This window comes from Mobula birostris, unplaced genomic scaffold, assembly GCF_030028105.1.
Source record: "Mobula birostris isolate sMobBir1 unplaced genomic scaffold, sMobBir1.hap1 scaffold_522, whole genome shotgun sequence".
NCBI classification, from domain to species: domain Eukaryota; kingdom Metazoa; phylum Chordata; class Chondrichthyes; order Myliobatiformes; family Myliobatidae; genus Mobula; species Mobula birostris.
In genome coordinates this window covers 285,602-308,652 of record NW_027278258.1, presented here as the reverse complement: position 1 = coordinate 308,652, position 23,051 = coordinate 285,602, and the positions used below count along the sequence as shown (strand labels likewise).

At 41.1% G+C, this 23,051-nt stretch overlaps 1 protein-coding gene and 1 long non-coding RNA gene across 8 annotated transcripts in view; both read right to left on the bottom strand.

Annotated features, from left to right (window-relative positions):
- Nucleotides 1–2,034: 2,034 nt before the first annotated feature.
- Nucleotides 2,035–16,548, bottom strand: LOC140193352 (uncharacterized). Its single transcript, XR_011884752.1, has 3 exons — nt 16,318–16,548; nt 6,685–6,755; nt 2,035–4,063 (listed from the first exon to the last, which is right to left on the bottom strand). It is a non-coding gene; the product is annotated as an uncharacterized lncRNA (long non-coding RNA).
- Nucleotides 16,549–18,821: 2,273 nt separating this feature from the next.
- The window catches only part of LOC140193351 (NACHT, LRR and PYD domains-containing protein 3-like), a 53,873-nt gene continuing 49,643 nt past the window's right edge, over nt 18,822–23,051 (bottom strand). For 4 of the 7 annotated variants that reach the window (XM_072250677.1, XM_072250681.1, XM_072250678.1 and 1 more), the window contains 2 exons: nt 22,394–22,597; nt 18,822–20,560 (listed from right to left, as the gene is read on the bottom strand). The gene's annotated coding sequence lies outside the window, so the exon portion shown is untranslated. The remainder of the gene's footprint in view (nt 20,561–22,393; nt 22,598–23,051) is intronic. The other 3 variants (XM_072250683.1, XM_072250682.1, XM_072250684.1) reach the window with 3 other exon arrangements.

Below are 23,051 nucleotides of genomic sequence, written 5' to 3'. Positions count from 1 at the left end.
TTGTGTATGTTTACAAAATACAATTAAGTTGGTTAGTAAAACTATTGAAAATCTTTTCTTTATACTTTTGTCAGTTAAATAAAGGCTCACATGAATTAACATATCACAGATTTTTGATTCTATTGTATTTTGGAAAATATTCCAACTTTTCTGAAAATGGGGTTTGTAGTATAAATTACATAATGCACATTTAGACGGAGACGTAACATAAAGATTTCTACTCCTTGTGCATGTGAAGGATGTATGTAATAAAGTCAATTCAATTCACCCTCTCCACTAACTGTTCTGCCATTCCCACTTCAACTTATTTTAACCACATCACCCTTCCCCCCACACTAGCACTAGCAATCCTTACCACTAGGATATTATTCCCCTTTTGTTCTGTTCGCCTAACGAACAAATCCCCTCTCATCCCTTTGACTTTCCTCTGCCAGGTAATCCCCCCAACAGTTTCCTAAGTGGTCCACCTGCTGTTGTGCGGGATAGCAACAAGAGTGCTCTGTGATGGCTATTTAAACTCTTTCCCCTTCCTGACTCTCACCCAGTTTCCTGTGTCCTGCACCTTAGGTGTAACTCACCTCTCTTCATGTCATATCTCTCACCTCCTCCAACTCCTGGATGATCTGGAATTCATCCATTTCATGTTGTAACTCCTTAAAGTGCAGGGTTACAAGCAGCAGCTGGATGCACATCTTGTAGGTGAGGGCATCAGGGGCACTGGAGGTCTCCCCACCTTCCCACCAATGTCCCTTCTAATTTGTAATGACCAGTGTGCATATAAATCTTGTACTGTGCATTTTTACACCCAGCGATAACATGTGCACAGTGAATTTTATATAGAGAGGTATTAATTTTAACAGCTGTCGATAAGAACTTTGATCTTCTCTGGGATCGATCGAGTTCATCTGCACTCTCACACAACCTATGTATCCGGCCTGTAACGGGTAATGAAGGATTTTCTCCCCAGAGCTTTTGCACATTTTCCATATGTACTTTGCTTGCTAAATTGCGCTTCGAAAGTCAGATTTCCAAATATCACTCCACTTCTTCCCACTTGCAAATTCTCCAGCAACTTCTGCATCGCCACAATACACACAGGTAACACCAGTTTCTATATTGGACATAAATATTTCTCCTGAACCCTCCTGAGAAATTGAGGATATATATAAAAAATCATTTTGAACCTATGTAACCTCTGGTTAAAAGAATAATTGGGACTGAATAGGAACGTTTGAACTGAAGTAAACTCTGTCATCAGCAGTTAGCTAAGACAGGCTCATTACCAGTTCTCTGCGGCTTGCAGAGAGACAGACTGAGAGATGATAACATTATACATTGTACCCTCGTTTGAGTACAGAGAGGACTACTCGCTGATAAGGACAGGAATGAACATCTGCCTGTAATTAAGTCAGGGCCTTGCAAAGGGAATAACTGATTTTCATTTTTAAAATCTTTTTTATTAATTATTATTAAAGATCAACAAAATTATTATTAAAGATCGAGGATCAAAAGTTTGACTTCTGATTTTCTCCAAACTAAGACATAGCATCACCTGAGAGAACCATTTTATCAAAGTAGGAGCAGAAGCATCTTTCCATTTCAACAAAATAGCCCTTCTGGCCAATCATGTCACATGTTGGTCCGATAGAGAAATACCCTGAATACATTGAGGGATTTTACCAAACAAAACTGTCAATTTATGAGGTTATAAATTAATTTTTAAAACTTTAGAAATTGTCGAGAAAATAGATTTCCAAAAATGTTTCAATATAGAACACGACCAAAACATGTGTGTCAATATAGCTGTCTCAGTTTTACATCTATCACACTGACTATCAACATTCGGAAACATTTTTGACAGTCTCTCCTTTGTCAAATAGTAATGATGTACAATTTTAAATTGAATTAAAGAGTGACTGGCACAGATCGAAGAAGAGTTAACCAACTTCAAAATCCGCAATCAATCCTCTGTTATCAAGGTCATGTTAAGCTCTGTCTTCCAATCTTGCTTAATCTAAAGTGAAGGGTAATTATGCTGTTGTAACAATAAATTATAAATTTTCCCAATAAAACCTTTCACAAAAGGGCTCATTTTTGAAATAAAATATAACAGGACAGAATCCTGTATATATGGAAAATTACTTAAATATTCTTGTAAAAGAGACAGACCTAAAGATATTGCAGGAAATGTGAATACAAGAGAGAGTATTTAGTTGCTAAACTCTCAAAAGACATCAATCGGCCATCTTGGAACAGATGAATGAAGCAATAAACTCCTTTATTCCTCCAAAGAAGAAAGGTAGGATCTCTTAATGAAGGTTTAAATAAATAATTTCAATAAACTAAAAAGTTTAAATTTTTTGAGATCAAAAAAAATTACGAAACTGGAACCAAATTCATAATGACTGCTTAATCACAGGATATAAATTTAATTCAGCAATTTTGGCCAGTTGTACAGGTATAGAAGGTCCTAATAATGAGGTTAAATGAAACTGTTTCACAGCTTTCAATTCCAAATTAACAGCCCAATAATACATTCTTAAATTAGGCAGAGCAAGACCTCCATCCTCTTTTAATTTTTGTAAATGATATATATCAATTCTTAGTCTTTTATTTTTCCTGTCATGGTCCGGACCGTGAAGTCTGCATTCCGGTTAATGGTCCGGTCCATCAACCCTTGCTCCAGGTTTTCCTGTCTACCCTGTTTCTGTTCCTGTTGAGCACTAATTGAGGCAGCTATTTCTCGTTGGGGCTGGCTACATTAATACCTCCAGAGACCAGGGCATGGCTGCCAGATATTCTTGTCCTTACTCCTTGTACCCTTTCCCCTGCCTTCTGTTTCCACGCCTGAAGCCCTGCCTTGTCTTGCCGGTAACTCTCGCCTCGCCTCGCCTCGCCTGTAGTCTTGGAGCCACCCTGTACCTAGCTCCCTTCCTGTCCCTTGCCTCTGCTGGGTAAGTAAGGCTGTCTTGCCATTACCCTGCGGTTGGCTCTGTCCCTTCCTGTCCCTAGCCTCCGTTGGGTAAGCCAGGCTGTATTGTCATTACCCTATGGTTGGATCTATCCTTTCCTATCCCTTGCCTCCGTCGGGTAAGCCAGGCCATATTGCCATTACCCTACGGTTGGTTCTGTCCCTTCCTATCCCTTGCCTCTGTTGGGTGGTGATCCACGCCCTGCCCAGGAGGAGCTTCAAGACCCCAAGCCTTGAGCCTCACCTCAAGTCTCCAGCCTCCAGCCTCGCCTCAAGTCTCCAGCCTCCAGCCTCACCTCAAGTCTCCAGCCTCCAGCCTCGCCTCAAGTCTCCAGCCTCGCCTCACCTCAAGCCTGAAGACTCCAGCCTCGTCCTGCCTGCCAGCCAAGTCACGTCCTTGCCTACTTGTGGGGTCTGAGCCAGAGGCAAGACCCAGGTTCTGGATCCTTCTCCAGTATCTGGCTCGGAGTCCAAGCCCGGGCTGCTAGCTCTCTTGTCCAGTCCTGTTCTGGGTTCCTGGTTTTTGTGTCAATGTCCTAGCCCTTGCCCTGTATCCTAGTCCTGTCCCTAGTACTTCAGTGTCTGTGTCTTGCACTTGGGTCCGTTCCCAGCCACCACCTTATGACAATTCCAAACAAAAGATGAAATAATAGAGTTAACCTGATCAAAAAGCTTCTTAGTTAAAAAAAGGGATATTTTGAAATACATATAAAAATTTTCGTAAAATCATCATTTTAACTGCATGAATTCGGCTGGCTAACAAAAGTGTAAGTGGATTCCATCTACAAACTTTAAAAGGAATGTCATCATATATAGAAGCAGAATCATTTAGAGGAAATAATTCATTTTATAAAGGTTTAATTTATATCTCGAAAACTTTCCAAATTCGTTTAATAGTTTCAATAAACTAGGAATGTATTCTTCAGGATTTGACATATAAACTAAGAGATTGTCAGCATAAAGGGAGATCTTATGAATAGTCCTATTTATGAAAATCCCATGGATATCTTTAGCTTCACAAAGTGCAATAGCCAAGGGTTCCAGCACCAAATTAAATAACAGGGGACTTAGTGGACATCCTTGCCTCGTACCCTGCGAAAGCCGAGAAAAAGGAGATCTGCAATTATTGGTAATAAGTGTAGCAATAAAGCTTTCAGATATCATTCTAATCCACTTATTAAAATTAATACCAAAGCTGTATTTCTCCAAAACGTTAAATAAGTTTTCCATTCAACTCTGTCAAATGCCTTTTCAGCATCGAGAGAGACAATGCATTTGGGGAGTCTTAGAAAAGAATGAATATATAACATTTAACAGTCTCCGAGTGTCCGAGAAGGAATAACGGCCCTTTACAAAACCTGTTTGGTCCTAAGAGATCATTTTAGCTGGTATATTCTCCAGCCTATTAGCCATTATTTTTGAAAGAACTGTAGCATCCTTATTTAATAATGAAATAGGTCTATATGAAGCACAGTGTGTAGGGTCTTTATCTTTCTTAAGAATTAAAGAAATAGAAGCTTCATAAAATGTGGGAGGTAACTCTCCTATCAAAAAAGAAGCTTTAAGCATTTCCAACAAATATAGAGAAAGCAACTTTTCATTCTTTTATATAATATCCTACAGAATAACCATCCAGTCCAGGAGCTTTACCAGATTGCATTGGAAAAAAAGCTTTCTGAATTTCATTTTCAGTGATAGGAGCATCAAGAGTTTGTTGATCATCAACAGAAATTTGAGAAAAATTGATCTTTTGTAAACAGGCATTCATTTTAGAAGGATCAACTGAAAACTGAGATTTATAAACGTCAATGTAAAAGTCTTGAAAATTTGTATTAATGTCTTCATAATTACATGATAAACTACCATCTCTCTTCTGAATTTTTAAAGTGTGTCTTTTGGCTGTAGCTGCTTTTATCTGAGATGCTAACAGCTGATTATTAGCATCTCATTATGACTATTATTAGCAATGATGCCTACCTTTCCGATTTCACACTCTACTGATATCACCGACAACATTTTTGGTTTAAATCCTTATCAGAAGGGATTAATAGCAACTATTTATGACATAATTATGAAAATACAGCCAGGTAGATCTGATAAATTTAAAAATGAATGGGAAAGGGAACTTCAACTTCACTTACCTATATATCTTCCTCTATATGGGCTAACTATATTATGATACAATTTAAGGCAGTGCATAGGGCCCACATATCTAAAGTTAATCTAGCTCGTTTTTACTCCCATATAAATCCTATTTGTGACAGATGTCACTTTGAGGTGGCTTCTTTGAATCATATGTTATGGTCCTGCCCTCTCTTGGAAAAATTCTGGAAAGCTATTTTTGATATTATTTCAAAAGTTTTGCATTTTTATTTACAACCCCATCCTATTACAGCAATTTTTTGTTGGCCAATGATGGAACATAGACCTTTATCCTCTTCAGCCTGTCAGATGGTTGCCTTTGTTACATTAATGGCCAGAAGGTCCGTTTTATTGAATTGGAAAGAGACCAACCCCCCGACTACATTTCAATGGTTTTCCCAAACTATATCATGTTTCAATTTAGAAAAAATCAGAAGTGTAATTTTTGATCCTTCGGTTAAATTTGAAGAGACTTGTAAGCTATTTATTCAACATTTTCATATGATGTAGTTTGACCTTTTCCGAATCCTTTTTACTAACTTAGAATATGTGAATAGAGGAGCTGAGCTGACGACATTAATGAATGTATTCGATCTAATCTAATATATTGGTTTTGTTCTGTTTGCTTTTCTGGGGGGTTTAGCAATTAGTTCTATTTTTTAGCTCTCTTTTGATTTTTGGGGTTCTTCTTTGCAACATCCCTTTCTTTTTATTTATTTTTTTCTTCATGATTAACTATATCGAGAGTTTGGAAGTCTATTACACATGTACTATTTGTAGTACTTTGTATATGTTTATTAACAATAAGGTAATTCCAACCTCTTCATATCACTGTTGTTATTATGTTTATGAACTTGGTAGTCATAGTCATACTTTATTGATCCCGGAGGAAATTGCTTTTCGTTACAGTTGCACCATAAATAATAAATAGTAATAAAACCATAAATAGTTAAATAGTAATATGTAAATTATGCCAGGAAATAAGTCCAGGACCAGCCTACTGGCTCAGGGTGTCTGACCCTCCAAGGAAGGAGTTGTAAGGTTTGATGGCCACAGGCAGGAATGACTTCCTATGACGCTCTGTGCTGCATCTCGGTGGAATGAGTCTCTGGCTGAATGTACTCCTGTGCCCACCCAGTACATTATGTAGTGGATGGGAGACATTGTCCAAGATGGCATGCAACTTGGACAGAACTTGAAAATTTCTGTCCAAGTTGCATTCTGTCCAATAGAAAGATTTAAAAAGAAAGCCTATTATTTTTATCTCCAAACACATAAAATTGACTTTTCAATTTAAGCAAATTTCTGTCATTAGAATAAGTTGATCATAAATTATATTGTGATGGTAGTTCAACCCTTTGTTTGAATAAATCACTGTTAGGAGAGATTGCATAATTATTCCACAAGTCTTTAATTTGTTTTGAAATCTTATCTAACTCTGTTTTTGTCCGTTTCTTAAGCTTAGCTAAATAGGAGATATCTGACCACGCAAAACACTGTATGCTTTAAATATATCCCATATAATCAATTTTGACACATCTCCCATATTATTAAAAAGAAAAAAAAATTACCTGAGTCTCAATAAATTTGACGAAGTCCAAACTTTGTAATCAATTTTCTGGAAAACGCCAAGGCAAATATGCTATAACGACATAATTCAATTCAAAAGCTAAGTTTAAAGGCGCATTATCCGAGAAAATGATAGCATCATATTCACATTTCTGGACTTTGGACAGAAATCGGAGATCAGTTATAAAATAATCGAATCTCAATTTTTTTTTTATATGAACATGTGAAAAAAAAGAATAATCTCTATCATTTGGATGCAATGTCTCCAAACCTCAACCAGGCAATAATCAATTAAAAAGGAGTTAATAAGTGATGCAGAACAACTCGGAAGCCACTGATTGGTTGAACTCTTGTCAATCAAAGGACTTAAACAACAGTTGAAATCACCAAACATTAACAACCGATATTCATTTAAATCCGGCAATAAAGTAAATACATTTTTAAAAACAAGGAGGATCATCTACATTATGTCCACACAGATTAACCAGGACAATTTTTCTATTACAAATTGTTCCTTTAACAATTAAAAATCTACCATTAATATCTGACACAATGTCTTCTTGGATAAATAAAATATTAGATTTAATAAAATTAGATACTCCCTTTGTTTTATTTTGCCAAGTAGCGTGAAATTGAAGGCCCTTCCACATTTTAAAAAAACCTATTTTGATCGCCCGTTTTGATATGTGTTTGTTGAATAAAAATTATATTGGGTTGAATTGATTAATGATTTTAAAAGTCTTCTTTCACTTAATAGGATGATTCCAAACACATACGTTCCAACTTATAATGATTATCTGTTTAGCTACCACGAAATAAAGAAATTATTTAACACATAATTACACGCATACCAGCACAGGCTAATCAAAACTGGCGGTGATAAGTATAACCATATACAAAACACGCACGCTCCGGAACTCCGTAATGGGAAAAAAAATACAATAAAGAAAACTAAAATTAATCCTACAATTAATCTTATAACTCAATACTAACCCCAGTCCTCCCATCACACTGAAAAGCCCGAAATTCAGACAAAAAGAGCCAAAATGCGTCCCCATAGAAGTAAAAAAAGAGACACACTCTGCGAGCTGCCCATTTTAATGGTGATTTTAAAAGCTTTCCTTAATTCCTCCCCCCAGTTACAGAAAAAAACACACAGCCCTAAAATAGGAAAGCCCTGCAGAGGGAAAAAAATGTTTATACTTAATCCTTAAAAATAAGCTGGGGAATGCAGAAACAACCTCCAAAAATGCCAAAACCATAAAATTAAACAAAAAGAAGAATGTCTTTGTAATCTCTAAGGAAGAAAAATCAGCACCATTTTCCATTTAACTTACACACCCAATGAAAATCTGTTTTTAGAAGAGAAAACTAACTATCTATCTTCTAAGCACTCCCAACTATGTATATATAAGAAAAAGTCCTTATGAACTATGAACACTGTAACTTAGTTAATGGAAAAAAGAGGATAGGCACAAATAATCAAACTGGTTAATAATCTGTTCGCTATTCGCTCAGTAAACCAAACAGATTTCGGAAATGTCATTCATCAGTCACATCAAAAAGTTCACATCTTCTTTAAATGGTCCATCGATCAAAGGACATCTGAAGTAAATCAGAAATCTTGAAAGCTTCTTTTCTTTCTGAAATAACAATAATTCACCAGACCTAAAACCATTCAAACCTCGGCTGCAACCAAACTACAGTTAACATAGTCCAATGCCGCTTTGGAGTCCAGAAAAATAGGAGGAGTTGAATCTTTGGGAACTAATTTTAATCGGGCTGGATAGCGAAGTGATGGGAATAATCACAGGAATGATCATCTGTCTGTAATTTAGTCAGGGCCTTGCAAAGGGAATAACTGATAAGGCTGGGACAGTGCATCCATCTGTAATTAAAACCTTGATTTAGCGAACTCTCTTATCTAAGTAATTAAGTTTTGCACCAACAGACTTGGTGGGCGTACCAGTTCAAATAACATCTTCCAATAGTAATGTCTGGGGTTAGTGTGCGTGTATATATATATATATATATATATATATACATATAGCTGTAACCTGACTAAGGCAGTCCACTTGTCAGATGGTGGCAGTTCTTACCCGCCTTCCCTTTGACAACTGGATCTCAAACCCCTGCAGGAGAATGCACATAAGTATTTCCGTCCTTATCACATCTTTGATAACTGACTCCAGCGGTTTCCCCACGACCGACGTTAGGCTAACCGGTCTATAATTTCCCGGTTTCTCTCTCCCTCCTTTTTTTAAAAAGTGGGGTTACATTAGCCACCCTCCAATCCTCAGGAACTAGTCCAGAATCTAACGAGTTTTGAAAAATTATCACTAATGCATCCACTATTTCTTGGGCTACTTCCTTAAGCACTCTAGGATGCAGACCATCTGGCCCTGGGGATTTATCTGCCTTCAATCCCTTCAATTTACCTAACACCACTTCCCTACTAACATGTATTTCGCTCAGTTCCTCCATCTCACTGGACCCTCTGTCCCCTACTATTTCTGGAAGATTATTTATGTCCTCCTTAGTGAAGAGAGAACCAAAGTAATTATTCAATTGGTCTGCCATGTCCTTGCTCCCCATAATCAATTCACCTGTTTCTGTCTGTAGGGGACCTACATTTGTCTTTACCAGTCTTTTCCTTTTTACATATCTATAAAAGCTTTTACAGTCAGTTTTTATGTTTCCCTGCCAGTTTTCTCTCATAATCTTTTTTCCCCTTCCTAATTAAGCCCTTTGTCCTCCTCTGCTGAACTCTGAATTTCTCCCAGTCCTCAGGTGAGCCACTTTTTCTGGCTAATTTGTATGCTTCTTCTTTGGAATTGATACTATCCCTAATTTCTCTTCTCAGCCATGGGTGCACTACCTTCCTTGATTTATTCTTTTGCCAAACTGGGATGAACAATTCTTGTGGTTCATCCATGCAACCTTTAAATGCTTCCCATTGCATATCCACCGTCAATCCTTTAAGTGTCATTTGCCAGTCTATCTTAGCTAATTCACGTCTCATACCTTCAAAGTTACCCCGCTTTAAGTTCAGAACCTTTGTTTCTGAATTAACTATGTCACTCTCCATCTTAATGAAGGATTCCACCATATTATGGTCACTCTTACCCAAGGGGCCTCTCACGACAAGATTGCTAATTAACCCGTCCTCATTGCTCAATACCCAGTCCAGAATAGCCTGCTCTCTAGTTGGTTCCTCGACATGTTGGTTCAAAATACCATCCCGCATACATTCCAAGAAATCCTCTTCCTCAGCACCTTTACCAATTTGGTTCACCCAATCTACATGTAGATTGAAGTCACCCATTATAACTGCTGTTCCTTTATTGCACACATTTCTAATTTCCTGTTTAATACCATCTCTGACCTCACTACTACTGTTAGGTGGCCTGTACGCAACTCCCACCAGCGTTTTCTGCCCCTTAGTGTTACGCAGCTCTACCCATATTGATTCCACATCTTCCTGGCTTATGTCCTTCCTTTCTATTGCGTTAATCTCCTCTTTAACCAGCAACGCCACCCCACCTCCTTTTCTTTCATGTCTATCCCTCCTGAATATTGAATATCCCTGAATGTTGAGCTCCCATCCTTGGTCACCCTGGAGCCATGTCTCTGTGATCCCAACTATATCATAATCATTAATAACAATCTGCACTTTCAATTCATCCACCTTGTTACGAATGCTCCTTGCATTGACACACAAAGCCTTGAGGCGCTCTTTTACAACTCTCTTAGCCCTTATACAATTATGTTGAAAAGTGGCCCTTTTTAATGCTTGCCCTGGATTTGTCGGCCTGCCATTTTTACTTTTCTCCTTAGTACGTTTTGCTTCTACCCTCACTTTACACCCCTCTGTCTCTCTGCACTGGTTCCCAGCCCCCTGTTGTGAACTAACCTCCTCTCGCCTAGCCTCTTTAATTTGATTCCCACCCCCCAACCATTCTAGTTTAAAGTCACCTCAGTAACCCTCGCTAATCTCCCTGCCAGGATATCGGTCCCCCTAGGATTCAATTGTAACCCGTCCTTTTTGTACAGGTCACGCCTGCTCCAATCCCTCAGCCACACATTAGTTACGGTTTTGAGAAAAAGCCATCTGTAGGAGTTGCTATGGAAACAAGTCAAAAAAGAGGTCATAGAAATCAGATAAGTGGATTGTTTGGATAAGTGGATCTTCCACAATATACACATGGTTTTTATAAGTCTGGTGATCATGCTAAGTTTAGTAAACAATGAGGGGGAGGTTGACACCTCTCCAAGATGATGATGTGTGATAGACTTTTCTACCTCCCATATTCCAGCAGGACTTGGAGGGTAGTGAAGGTGATGAGAGTAAGGTGTATGGGAAAGGTTTGTCCTTATTGAGGGAGGAATTTATAGAGGAACAGAAGCGAGATTCTGAAATGATGGCTTCAAAGGAGACAGCTCTCACAGAAGAGGAGGTTCAGAGAGAGTCAGCAGGATATTATCTTAAAGATGGGGTGTTGATAAGGAAGTGGAGATCAGCCACTGTGCCTGCAAGTGAGGATTGGGCTGTTGTGCATCAGGTAGTGCTTCCGAAAGTTTACAGGGCTGAAATTTTAAACATGGCTCACAGTATGCCTTTAGGTGGACATCATGGAGTGAGAAAGACAGTGAATAGTCATACTTTAAAAATGCCGGGGGAAACAGGATTATGAAGGAACTTTACTGGCCTAATTTAAGAAAGGATGTTGTGAATTTTTGCAGGACTTGCCATACCTGTCAGGTTGAGGGAAATCTAATCAGGTTATTCAAGTAGCAGCACTTAGACCAATACCTGCCTTTGGTGAGCCTTTTTCCAGGCTCATAGTGGATTGTGTAGGCCCATTTCCAAAGACTGCAGCTGGTCATCAATATGTGTTAACAATTATATGTGCTGTGTCTAGGTTCCCTGAAGCCGTTCCTCTTGGAAACATCAAGGCCAAGACTGTGGTAAAAGCACTCAGTAAGTTTTTCACACTGGTAGGTCTCCCCAAAGAAATTCAATTTGACCAGGGTAGTAACTTTACTTCGAGAACATTCCAGGGGATAGTCGTAGAATTGGGAGCTAGGTACATTGGGTCATCTGCATATCACACAGAGTCCGAGGGAGCCTTGGAATGGTTCAACTCCACTCTTAAGGCCATGATTAAAACATATTGTGTGGAAAATGGAAAAAAAAAACAGCATGAGGGGGTTCCCCTACTCTTATTTGTTGGAGATTCGATTCAAAAATCATTGGAGTGTAGTCTATTTGAACCTGTGTGCGGTCACAGGCCAAAATGACCTTTGACCCTACTCGGAGAACTATGGTCTGATTTGGAAATATGGGTCAATATGCGGGAGAGACTTAACAAGGTCTGTGACCTTGCAAAGGAAAGTTTGCAGAATGTTCAAATTAAAATAAAACACTTGTTTGATAAGGTAGCACCTGTGGGTACTGTTATGAAAACAAATGGAGTTGTGATGGCTGGGGAAGAGGTGCAGAATCATTTTAACCTACTGAGCACACACCCCTCAGCATCAGCGGCTCCACAGTGGAGAGAGTGGAAAACATCAAGTTCCTTGGGGTGCAGATCTCGGACAATCTCACCTGGTCCAGGAACACCACTGGGATTGTGAAACGGGGCCCAGCAGAGATTGCACTTTCTGAGGAAGCTTAAACAAGCATCACTCCCCACTAAGATCTTAACTACATTCTACAGAGGCGTGGTTGAGAGTGTGCTGACCTTTTGCATCACAACCTGGTACTCCAGCTGCAAAAAAAGCCTTGCAGAGGGTGGTTAGGGGAGCAGAGATGGTTATTGGGGTCTCCCTACCTTCTGTCCAAGGCCTCTTTCAGAGTCGATGCCTCCAGAAGACACGGTACATCAGTAAAGACCCCTCACACCCTCTCCATGAACTGTTTGTTCTTCTGCCATCGGGCAAACGTTACAGGAGCATCAAAACTAAAACCACAACAGCACTCTCCCACAGGCAGTCAGACTGCTAAATAGCTGCTCCACCTGACTCTGCTTTGGACACTTTTAACTTGCACTGGACACTTATAACTGATTTTAACTGACATGTGGCTGTTGTGTTTTACTATTTATTGTTATGTTTATTATTTAGTGTTGCATTTGTTATGTTATGATTGCACTGCCCCTGAGAAACGCTGTCTCATTCTGCCCTGCAGAGCTGATGCATGGTTAGAATGACAATAAAGTTTTTTGAATCTTGAATCTAGTATCAACAAGATTTAAGAATTCCATTGTTTTGAAAAATATTACTGATAAGGTCCATCAGTTGGAAGCTACACTGCAAAAACAATTGCAAGAATTAATTAGCAAGCATTAAGATTTATTTCCTGACATTCTAAGACAGTGTACCTCTGCAGGGCATGACGTCATTGTAAATTCAGCCCAGCCGATCAAAGAGCATCCTTACGGAATGAATTTAGAGAAAAGTAAAATGGTTGAACAAGAAACTGGAAACAAGAAGGAACAAGGAAAGAGAGTGGATGACTGTATTGATAGAGTGGGAAAGGCTAAATACCTTACAAAAATTGACCTGTTAAAAGGATACTGGGGTGTTTCTTTAACAGAGAGGGCGAAGGAAATATCAGCATTTTTGGCATCATCTGGAATGTATGAGTATAATGTTTTATTCTTCGGGATGAAAAATGCTCCAAGGACATTTTAAAGAATGATCCATTCTATGATTAGAGGTTTAGAAAACACGGGGGCTTATATTGATGATTTAGTGGTCTGGAATGACATGTAAGAAGAGCATATTGCAGGTCTAGAAAAACTGTTTGAAAGACTTTCCAAGGCCAATCTTACTGTGATCCTGGATAAGAGTGAATCTAGCTATGCCACAGTTACATATCTGGGCTCCGTAGTAGGCCAGGGCAAACTGGCTCCTGTACAGGCCAAGGTTCAAGCTATTGCTGAGGTTCCTGTTCCAACCGGCAAGAAAGCTTTGAGGAGATTTTTAGGAATGGTTGGGTATTATCGTAAGTTTTGTAAGAACTTTGCTGACATTGCTCTCCCCCTAACAAAACTCCTAGCGAAGAGTGAAAGATTTGTATGGAGTGACCGTTGCCAGGAGGCATTTGAACAACTAAAAACCATCCTATGTTATCATCATGTGCTCAAAGCATCTGATTTTTCCAAACCATTTTCTATAGCAACAGACGCTAGTGACGAACTTGCTGGGGCAGTACTGTTACAGAAGGGTGTGGATGACACTGAACACCCAGTAGCTTATTTCTCCAAGAAATTTAATGGGCACCAGAAAAATTATTCCACTGTTGAAAAGGAATTACTAGCACTTATTCTGGCTTTACAACATTTTGAAGTCTATATTTGTCCTGCCCAGAGACAACTTGTGGTTTACATGGATCACAATCCATTGGTGTTTCTAACTAAGATGAAGGATAAAAATAGATGGTTGTTAAATTGGAGTCTGATATTGCAAGAATATGACCTGAAAATCAAACACGTGAAAGGTACTGACAATATTATAGCTGATTATTTATCCAGATGTTAAGTTAGAAATTGTACACGTTTTTGCTCTGTTATCTGAAAATTATACATGTATTGTTTTAAACTCTGTAATTTCCATTTAAACTAAAAGTTTTGCCTGTGTCAATTTTTTTTTGAAGAAGGGGGTGTGACAGGGGTCGTGAATTACCCCTATGAACTGTGCTTTTGAAAAGAGAGATAGAGGGGTATTCAACACCAGACACCTTGTTAAAAGAGAGAGAAAGAAGGAGAGAGAGACGAAGACTGCTTTGAGATGATGTTATGGTTTTTCAGCAGTATGTTTACACTTTTGCAGGGACACTCTCAGCTTCTGTATTCTTACAGAGAGAAGGGAGGAGCTACTTGATAGGCAGTTGGTATTCAGTGCGGTGAGATAAATAGAAGGTCAGATGATAGACCTACAGACACAATGGTTTTGGACACTGAATGAGCTTTGTTGTGCCCATAGAAAAGGTGGGTTTTGGAGAATCGATCAGTGGCTCTTGAAGTGTGAAAAGGGTGTGACCGGTGGGGAGCTATTTGTGTGTCCAACCCTCGCGTGGGTTGATAATTCCACCACAGAAGAACGGCCCCCTTTGTTGTGGTCACAGTCAGTGACTTCAAAAGGATTTCAGAGGACAACGGGAAGATCAACAGCATCAGCTCACCTGAAGACTCAAATCTCTCCCTCTCTCTCTCTCTCCATCACTACTCAACTCAATACCACAAACTGAACTGAACTTTACTCATCATCGTAAGACTATCTCTTTACCCTTAGACTTGAAGAAGCTTGATTTCCATATTCATTGCTAACCTGTTTGATATATCTGCATTTATATTACTGTATTGCATAGTTACTAATAAATAGTATTAGTTAATAGCAATACAGGACTCCAAACTGTTTTCAATTTCTGCTGGTTCTTTAACCCGTCACGGGGTACGTGACAATACATAAAGCCGATCATTCCTGAGATTATTCTTGTAAACCTTGATAGCAACAAATGTACAGGACACATTTCCAGGAATAACAGACAAGTTGGTACCAGGGAAAAGTTGTGCTTTCTTTCATGTTCTACTATCACAGAACGAGCCATTTGCATTTCCAGGTTAAAACAGGTTCATTTCAGGAAATATAAACCACACCAGGGTGAGTGACATTAAAAAAACTGGAATTACCAGAAACACTCAGCAGGTAAGGAACAGCTGTAGGGAGAGGAACGAACGTAACGATTCAGGTTAATAACGTTTTATCAGAATGGCCTCACACATTTTCAGTTTTTAGTGCAGATCTCCTGCATCTTGTGTTTATGTTTAATTTCCACTGCCTGATAGACAGTGAGGGGGAATTTCCAAACACAGTTTGAACACTGGTCTATTTTATTTCTACTGATGCAAACACAGAGCAGCCACTACCTGTGAGGATGGAATGGGAACGCATCCTCTCCTCAGGTTACAAGCAACACACATAAAAGTTGCTGGTGAACGCAACAGGTCAGGCAGCATCTCTAGGAAGAGGTACAGTCGACGTTTCGGGCCGAGACCCTTGTCCTAACTGTACCTCTTTCTAGAGATGCTGCCTGACCTGCTGTGTTCACCAGCAACTTTTATGTGTGTTGCTTGAATTCCAGCATCTGCAGATTTCCTCGAGTCTCTCCTCAGATCAGCAGTCATTGTTTCCAAAGGAACTCCAGAAACAAAGATCTGATCCCAGAACTCAGCGGCTCATAAACTCGGGCAGCTCGACCCCGGGTCCATTTTACTTGGATCAAAAACTGTGATACACCAGGACCCAGCCTCACAGAGTCAACAGCTGAATCTGCCACTCACACACCAGCCCCACGGCTGGCACACCACGTGATCCTACGTCACAAAGCGGAGGGCGGGGCAGATCTGCGGTAAAACAGCCTCACGTGACCGGCTGACGGGACTCCCATTGCAATTCTGTGGAAATAGACAGCCTGGGCTCCTGGTTTGGATCGTTCAATGCAGATTCAGTGAAGTCGACACATTTCTGACGAGCCCAGATAACTGGGTACTGAATGAGTAACTGGCCCTCAGTTCGGGGATCACGGACAACATCAGATCTCCCCGCTCGGGATCGGTCTCAATACTCACCGATGGGAAAGTGAAAACTTCGGCCCGCGGACAGCGATCCCGACCTTTCCCGATCCCGCTGCCGCAAATGAATCGGCTTCAGCACTGAGCGGAAAGGAAAACACCACCCATCTGGATGCAGTGAGCATGCGCGGCGTCAGTGTTACATCATCCGGAGGGCGGGGCCTCGGAAACAGACGCGCAGATGCTGCCCATCCGCGGTCAAATGGGAGGGGCAAATGAGATCACGTGACTGGTGGGGTTTCCCACCGCAGGGAGAGACTCCAGTTGCCCGCCCCTCTGCCTTTGTAAGAGGGTTGTACTTTGGTATTAGATACACGGAATACCAGTTTCTATTGAGTATATTGTTTATGGGACCCGCTTTCTGTGTTAAAATAGCTGCTGAGTTTTCTACACACACAAAAAAAACTGAGGTGTGGACATGGAAGCGGTGCTTGCGGAAACTTTTAATGGTGCCCTGGTTACCCATAAAGCCGGGAGTTGTAAATTTAGCCGTCGCTGAAGCACCGATCAAATTCGCAGCCGTCAGGATTGCGCATTTTCCCGAATATCACTCATGCGCGCAATACACAAAGGCCTCGGGAGGATCGGCAAGAGGTAAGAGAGAATCTCCGGGCGGGATTTTAAGACTGACTTCGGGACAATTGTTGTGAGATGCGGATACCGTGACCCGCAATCCCGGGACAGTCCTGCTCTCGTCCCTCTCTCTCAGCCCCACGCTCCGTACACGGGCCCCAGGGAGCTTCCGGCTGATGAGGGAATGGGAACCGATGGATCTCTCAGGCAGAGCTGAGCTCCAGCTATCTAAATGCAAGGATTGGGAACTCGGAGAAAGGGAACAAAATCTTTTACATCACCAGGTGAGAAAATCACCTTTGTTCTACTTCCAATCACAAACAAGAGAAAATCTGCAGATGCTGAAAATCCAAACAACACACACAAATTGTTGGAGGAACTCAGCATTAGTACTCTTTTCCATAGATGCTGCCTGCCCTGCTGAGTTCATCCAGCATTTTGTGTGTTTTGCTTGTTCTACCTCCTCTTGTTCTGGACTTTTCCACCCGTGAGAACATGTTTTGACCCACTCTGTCTGGGTACATAATGATATCAAACACCTTTGCACTGGGCAACAAGTAGCTTTCACATCACAAATGTGCCAGACTCCAATGGGACAGACTACTGCCTTCCCTTCATATTCATTGACATTGCCATCAATGAGTTTACCACTGTCAGTCACCTGGGGGAGGGTTCAGGGGAAATATTTATGTACAAAACAGAAACTGGTGTTACCTGTGTGTATTGTGGTGATGCAAAAGTTGCTGGAGAATTTGCAAGTGGGAAGAAATGGAGCGATATTTGAAAAAATGACTTTTTATAGCATCAGTTAGCAAGCAAATCACGTATGGACGGTGTTCAAATGCTCTGTTGAGAAAATTCTTCATTACCCACTGCAGACCTGCTACGTAGGTTGTGTGAGAGTGCAGATGAAATCAATCAAACCCAGAGCAGATAAAAATGATTATTGACCATGATTTGCTAGCTGTTAAAATGAGAACCTCCATATATAACATTCAGTGTGCACATGTTGTGTCACCAGTTTAAGGAGTTGGAGCTGGGAATGAATCAATTCTGGATTCATCAGCAGTCGGAGGGGTGATTGATATGACATTGAACAGAGGTGAGTTACACCCAAGGTGTAGGACACATGAAACTGGGTGAGAGTCAGGAAGGGGAATGAGGTTAAATAGCCATCTTGTGGCCATCCCCCACAACAACAGGTAGACCATAGAAAGGGTGCAGAGGAAATTTACAAGGACTTTGTGTCGATTAGGGAGCATGGTTTATGAGAATAAGTTGAGTGATCTTGGCCTTTTATCCTTGGAGCGACGGAGGATGAGAGGTGACCTGATAGAGGTGTACGAGATAATGAGAGGCATTGATCATGTGGATAGTCCGATGCTTTTTCCCAGTGCTGAAATGGCAAGCACGAGAGGGCATAGTTCTAAGGTGCTTGGAAGTGGGTATAGAGGAGATGTCAGGGGTAAGTTTTTTTTTATGCAGAGAGTGGTGAGTGCATGGAATGGGTCTACTGGCGGTGTGGTGGTGGAGGTGAAAATGATAGGGTCTTTTAAGAGACTCCTGGTTGGGTACATGGAGCTTAGAAAAATAGAGGGCTATGGGTAAGCCTAGGTAGTCCTAAGCCAGGGTCATGATCGGCACAGCTTTGTGGGCAGAAGGGCCTGTATTGTGCTGTAGGTTTTCTGTGGTCTATATATTCTACCACTTTAGAAACTGTTGGAGGAGGTGGGGAGGGGTGGTTATCTGGCAGAGGAAAGTCAAAGGGGTGATGTGGGTTCAGTAGTTAGGGTACCAGAACTAGAAGGGGACTAATGTCGTAGTGGTAAGGCTTGCTGGTGCTAGTGTGGTGGAGGCAGGCTGGGTTAAACTGAAGTTGTAGTGGGAATGGGAGCCAGAATGACAGAACAGATAGTGGAGAGGGTGAATTGAATTGAATTGACTTTATTACTTCCATCCTTCACATACATGAGGAGTAAAAATCTTTATGTCACATCTCCGTCTGAATGTGCAACATGCAATTTTTAGTAAGTTATAATAGAACACAACAGTCACTATAACTTAGAAATGCAATTGTATCAGCATGAATTAAGCAGTCTGATGGCCTGGTGGAAGAAGCTGTCCCGGATCCTGTTGGTTCTGGCTTTAATGCTGCGGTACTGTTTCCCAAATGGTAGCAGCTGGAACAGTTTGTGGTTGGGGTGACTCGGGTCCCCAATGATCCTTCGGGCCCTTTTTATACTCCTGTCTTTGTAAATTTCCTGAATCATGGGAAGTTCACAACTGCAGATGTGCTGGGCTTTACACACCACTCTACAAAGTCTGTGATTGAGGGAAGTACAGTTCCCATGCCAGGCAGTGATGCAGCCAGTCAGGATGCTCTCAGTTGTGTCCCTGCAGAAAGTTCTTTGGATTTGGGGCTGCATTTCAAACTTCTTACAACCGTCTGAGGTGAAAGAGGCACTGTTGTACAGACCACATGAGATCCTCTGTGATGTGTCTGGCGAGGAACTTAAAGCTGTTCACCCTCTCAACCCCAGATCCATTGGTGCAAATATGGGTTAGCCTGTCTCCATTCTTCCTGTAGTCCACAATCAGCTCCTTTGTTTTTGTGACAATGAGAGAGAGGTTGTTTTCTTGACACCAGAGACCTCAGGGCATGGAATGTGATATTGTAGCTATTGCTGGGACTTGTTTGCACCCAACAATCTGAGGAATTCAGAGAAATAAATTTGTGGAGAGATCACAGACTATGCCAAGAAAGAATGCTTCATATAGTAAGCGATTTTAAATTCCCAAAGATTACTGGGGCTCCCGTATATAAAAGGACTGGATAGGTAGAGTTTGTCAAATGTGCCCGAAGTCAGCATGTCGAACTCCCGACATAGAAGTGTGCAATAAGCTATTAGAAAATAATCCAGGGCTAGTAACAGAAATTAGTGTATCGGAACACTTTGTATGTAGTGATCATAATGTCAGGAGATTCCAAGTTAATATAGAAAAAGTGAGGACTGAACCATGGGTTCAATTCTCAATTGGAGAATGGTCAATTTTGATGGTATCAGAAAGGATCTGACAAGTGTGGTTTGGGACAGGCTGTTTTCTGGCAAAGGAGTACTTGGTAAGTGGGAGGCCTTCAGAAGTGAAATTTTGAGGGTGTAGAGTTTGTATGTGCCTGTCAAAGTAAAAGATGAAAGTTAACTGGTGCAGGGAACCTTGGTTTTCAAGGGATATCGAGGCCCCGGATATTTTGTTCCTCTAAATGCCTCAGACTGTTGGGTGCGACCAAGATTCATTAATGACTACAATAATCATAATTTCATGCCCTGAGCTCATCTGATGTTTTTTTTTAGTTGTCGTCAGTTGCTTTCTAAAAGCTTCCTAATACTTTTTGCTCTTTTGTTTGGCCTCTCTTTGGTTCTTATGTTGGCTTAGGCTTCTCATTTCAGCCATGGTTGTGTCCTCCTGCCTCTACAATGCTTCCACTTCTTTGGGATGTATCAATCACTCAGCTCCTGAATTGCTCCCAGAAACTCCAGCCATTGCTGCTCCATTGTCACTCCTACCTGTCTCCCCTTCCAGTCAAGTTTGGCCAGCTTCTCTGCCACAGAAACATGGAGAAGGTCAGTACAGAACCATGCCCACTCTGGACGATCAGAATGGTAATCTATATGAGGAGACAAAATAGATGGGAGAGATTTAAAATTTTTTTTTTTTTTTTTTTTTGCATCTCTATTTTTCAGGAGTTGGACACAGAGTCTATAGAAGTGAGGCAAAGCAGCATCAACTTCATGGACCCTGTACAGATTACACAGGTGGAGGTGTTTGCTGTCTTAAGGCACATTAGCGTGGATAAATCCCCAGGCCCTGACAAGTTGTTTCCTGGGACTCTGCGGAAGACAAGTGCAGAAATCGTCAGGGCCCAAGCACAGTGTGATGTCAGATCACATCTTGGTGACTAAAGTGATCTCATCTGAAATGTTGCCTTCACCCACTGATGTATTTTGTAAATCTTTTCACAGGTTAAGAACGACAAGGAATTTGTCTCCCAGAATCTCAGAGACAACACGCCAGTTTTGTCCTTCCTGTCCATTAGGAAGTGGATCAAGGGATTCACTCAATCATCCTTCCTGCTCACACTATTGGAATGGATTCACTCAGTCATCTCAACTGAAAGTCCATCAGCAATTCCACACTGGGACAAGGCCACTCACTGTTCTGTATGTGGGAAGGGAATTAATCAGTCATCCTACCTGCGGACACACCAGTCAGTTCACACTGGGCAGAGGCTGGCCACCTGCTGAATTTGTGGGGAAGGATTCAGTCGGTCATCTGACCTAATGGCTGACCAGTCAGTTCACACCGGGGAATGGCCATTCACCTGCTCGGACTGTGGGAAGGGATTCACTTTGTCATCTCACCTGCTGACACATCAGTCAGTTCACACTGGGGAGAGGTTGTTCACCTGCTCAGATTGTGGGAAGAGATTCACTCAGTTATCCAGCCTACAGACATACCAATCAGCCCACACAGGGAAGTGGCTGTTCAACTGCCCAGACTGTGGGAAAGGATTCAATCACTCATCCACTCTCCAGAGACACCAGTCAGTCCACACTGGAGTATGGCCATTCACCTGCTCAGACTGTGGGAAAGGATTCACTCGGTCATTTCAACTGAAGGTACATCAGAGAGTTCACACTGGGGAGAAGCTGTTCAGCTGTTCGTTGTGTGGGAAGGGATTCACTCGGTCATCCGACCTACTGGCACACCAGTGAGTACACATTGGAAAGAGGCCGTTCACCTGCTTGAACTGAAGGAAGGGATTCACCCAGCTATTTGGTCTAGGAGACACCAGTAAGTTCACACAGCAGAGATGCTGTTTACCTGCTGTGAATGTGGAAGGGGTTCAGTCACGTACGTAACCTTATGACATACTACTGGAGTCAGAAAAGTTTTAAGTTTAAAACTATGTTGAACTCTGCAATTTTTCCCACTGATCATCCAGTTCTGGACCCTGGTGACTGGGCATGGGAGGAGTTTCTTCTGCTGCACATTCACCTTTAATGGGACTGGAGTTTAATATTCTGGATCTGGGACAAATAAATCAGTTTTGTTTTAAACTCTTTCTCCGGTAATATATAATTTAGAAATCTTATCTGACTGTTGAGTGATTTTTTTTTAATGTCGTTTATAGCTCTTCCTCCTTCTGTCCTCGGTAGTGTTAATCTAAGTGTGTTTGAGTGTAAATAGTCTTTTCTGAATTTGTCATTTCAGTTCTTATTTTTCTTTGTAAAGTTTCCACATCGGAATGGAACCAAGATATTTTGCCAAGGAATATGTTAATATTGGAATAGTGAAAGAGTTTATTGCCTTTGTTGTATTTGCTATACCATGGAAATATGTTTGGCAAATGTTCTTAAGCCTTGAAGTCAATTTTGTCATATGTTTTCTCTTTTTCACAATACTTTCTATTTTCTCTGCTTATTGATATTCCAGGTACCTGGGTATCAAGAGTTCTGATGAAGGAAGGGTCTTGGCCCAAAATGTTGATTCCCAACCATAGATGCTGCCTAACCTGCTGATCTCCTCCAGCACATTGTGTGTGTTGCTCTAGATTCCCAGTATCTGCAGGGTCTCTTGTGTCCCATATACTTGTATGTTTCTTGAATAGGACACACAGGGAGGCAGAGTAGGTTGTATGGTTCTGTTGGTAAAAAATAAAATCAAATCATTAGAAAGAGGTAGCATAGAGTCGGAAAGTGTTGTGTCATTGTGGGTAGAACAAAGGAATAGCAAGAGTGAAAAGACACCAATGGGAGTTTTACAGAGACCCAAAACAGTAGTATGTATATCTTCCACAAATCACAATGGGACAAGGAAAATGCATGCCAAAACAGCAATATTACAGTATTCCTGGCAGATAGTCATGCAAATATATTGGGAATATCAGGGAGGTGCTGGATCCCAAGAGGAGGTTTCCTGGAATGCCCACAAGATGGCTTTTTAGAGCAGCTCCTGGTTGAGCCCAGCTGGGGATCAGCTATTCTCGATTGGGTGTTGTGCAACGAACCGGAATTAATTAGAGAACTTACGGCGAAAGAACCAAGAGGGGGAAGTGATCTTAATATAATGGAATTCACCCTGAAATGCGAGAAGGA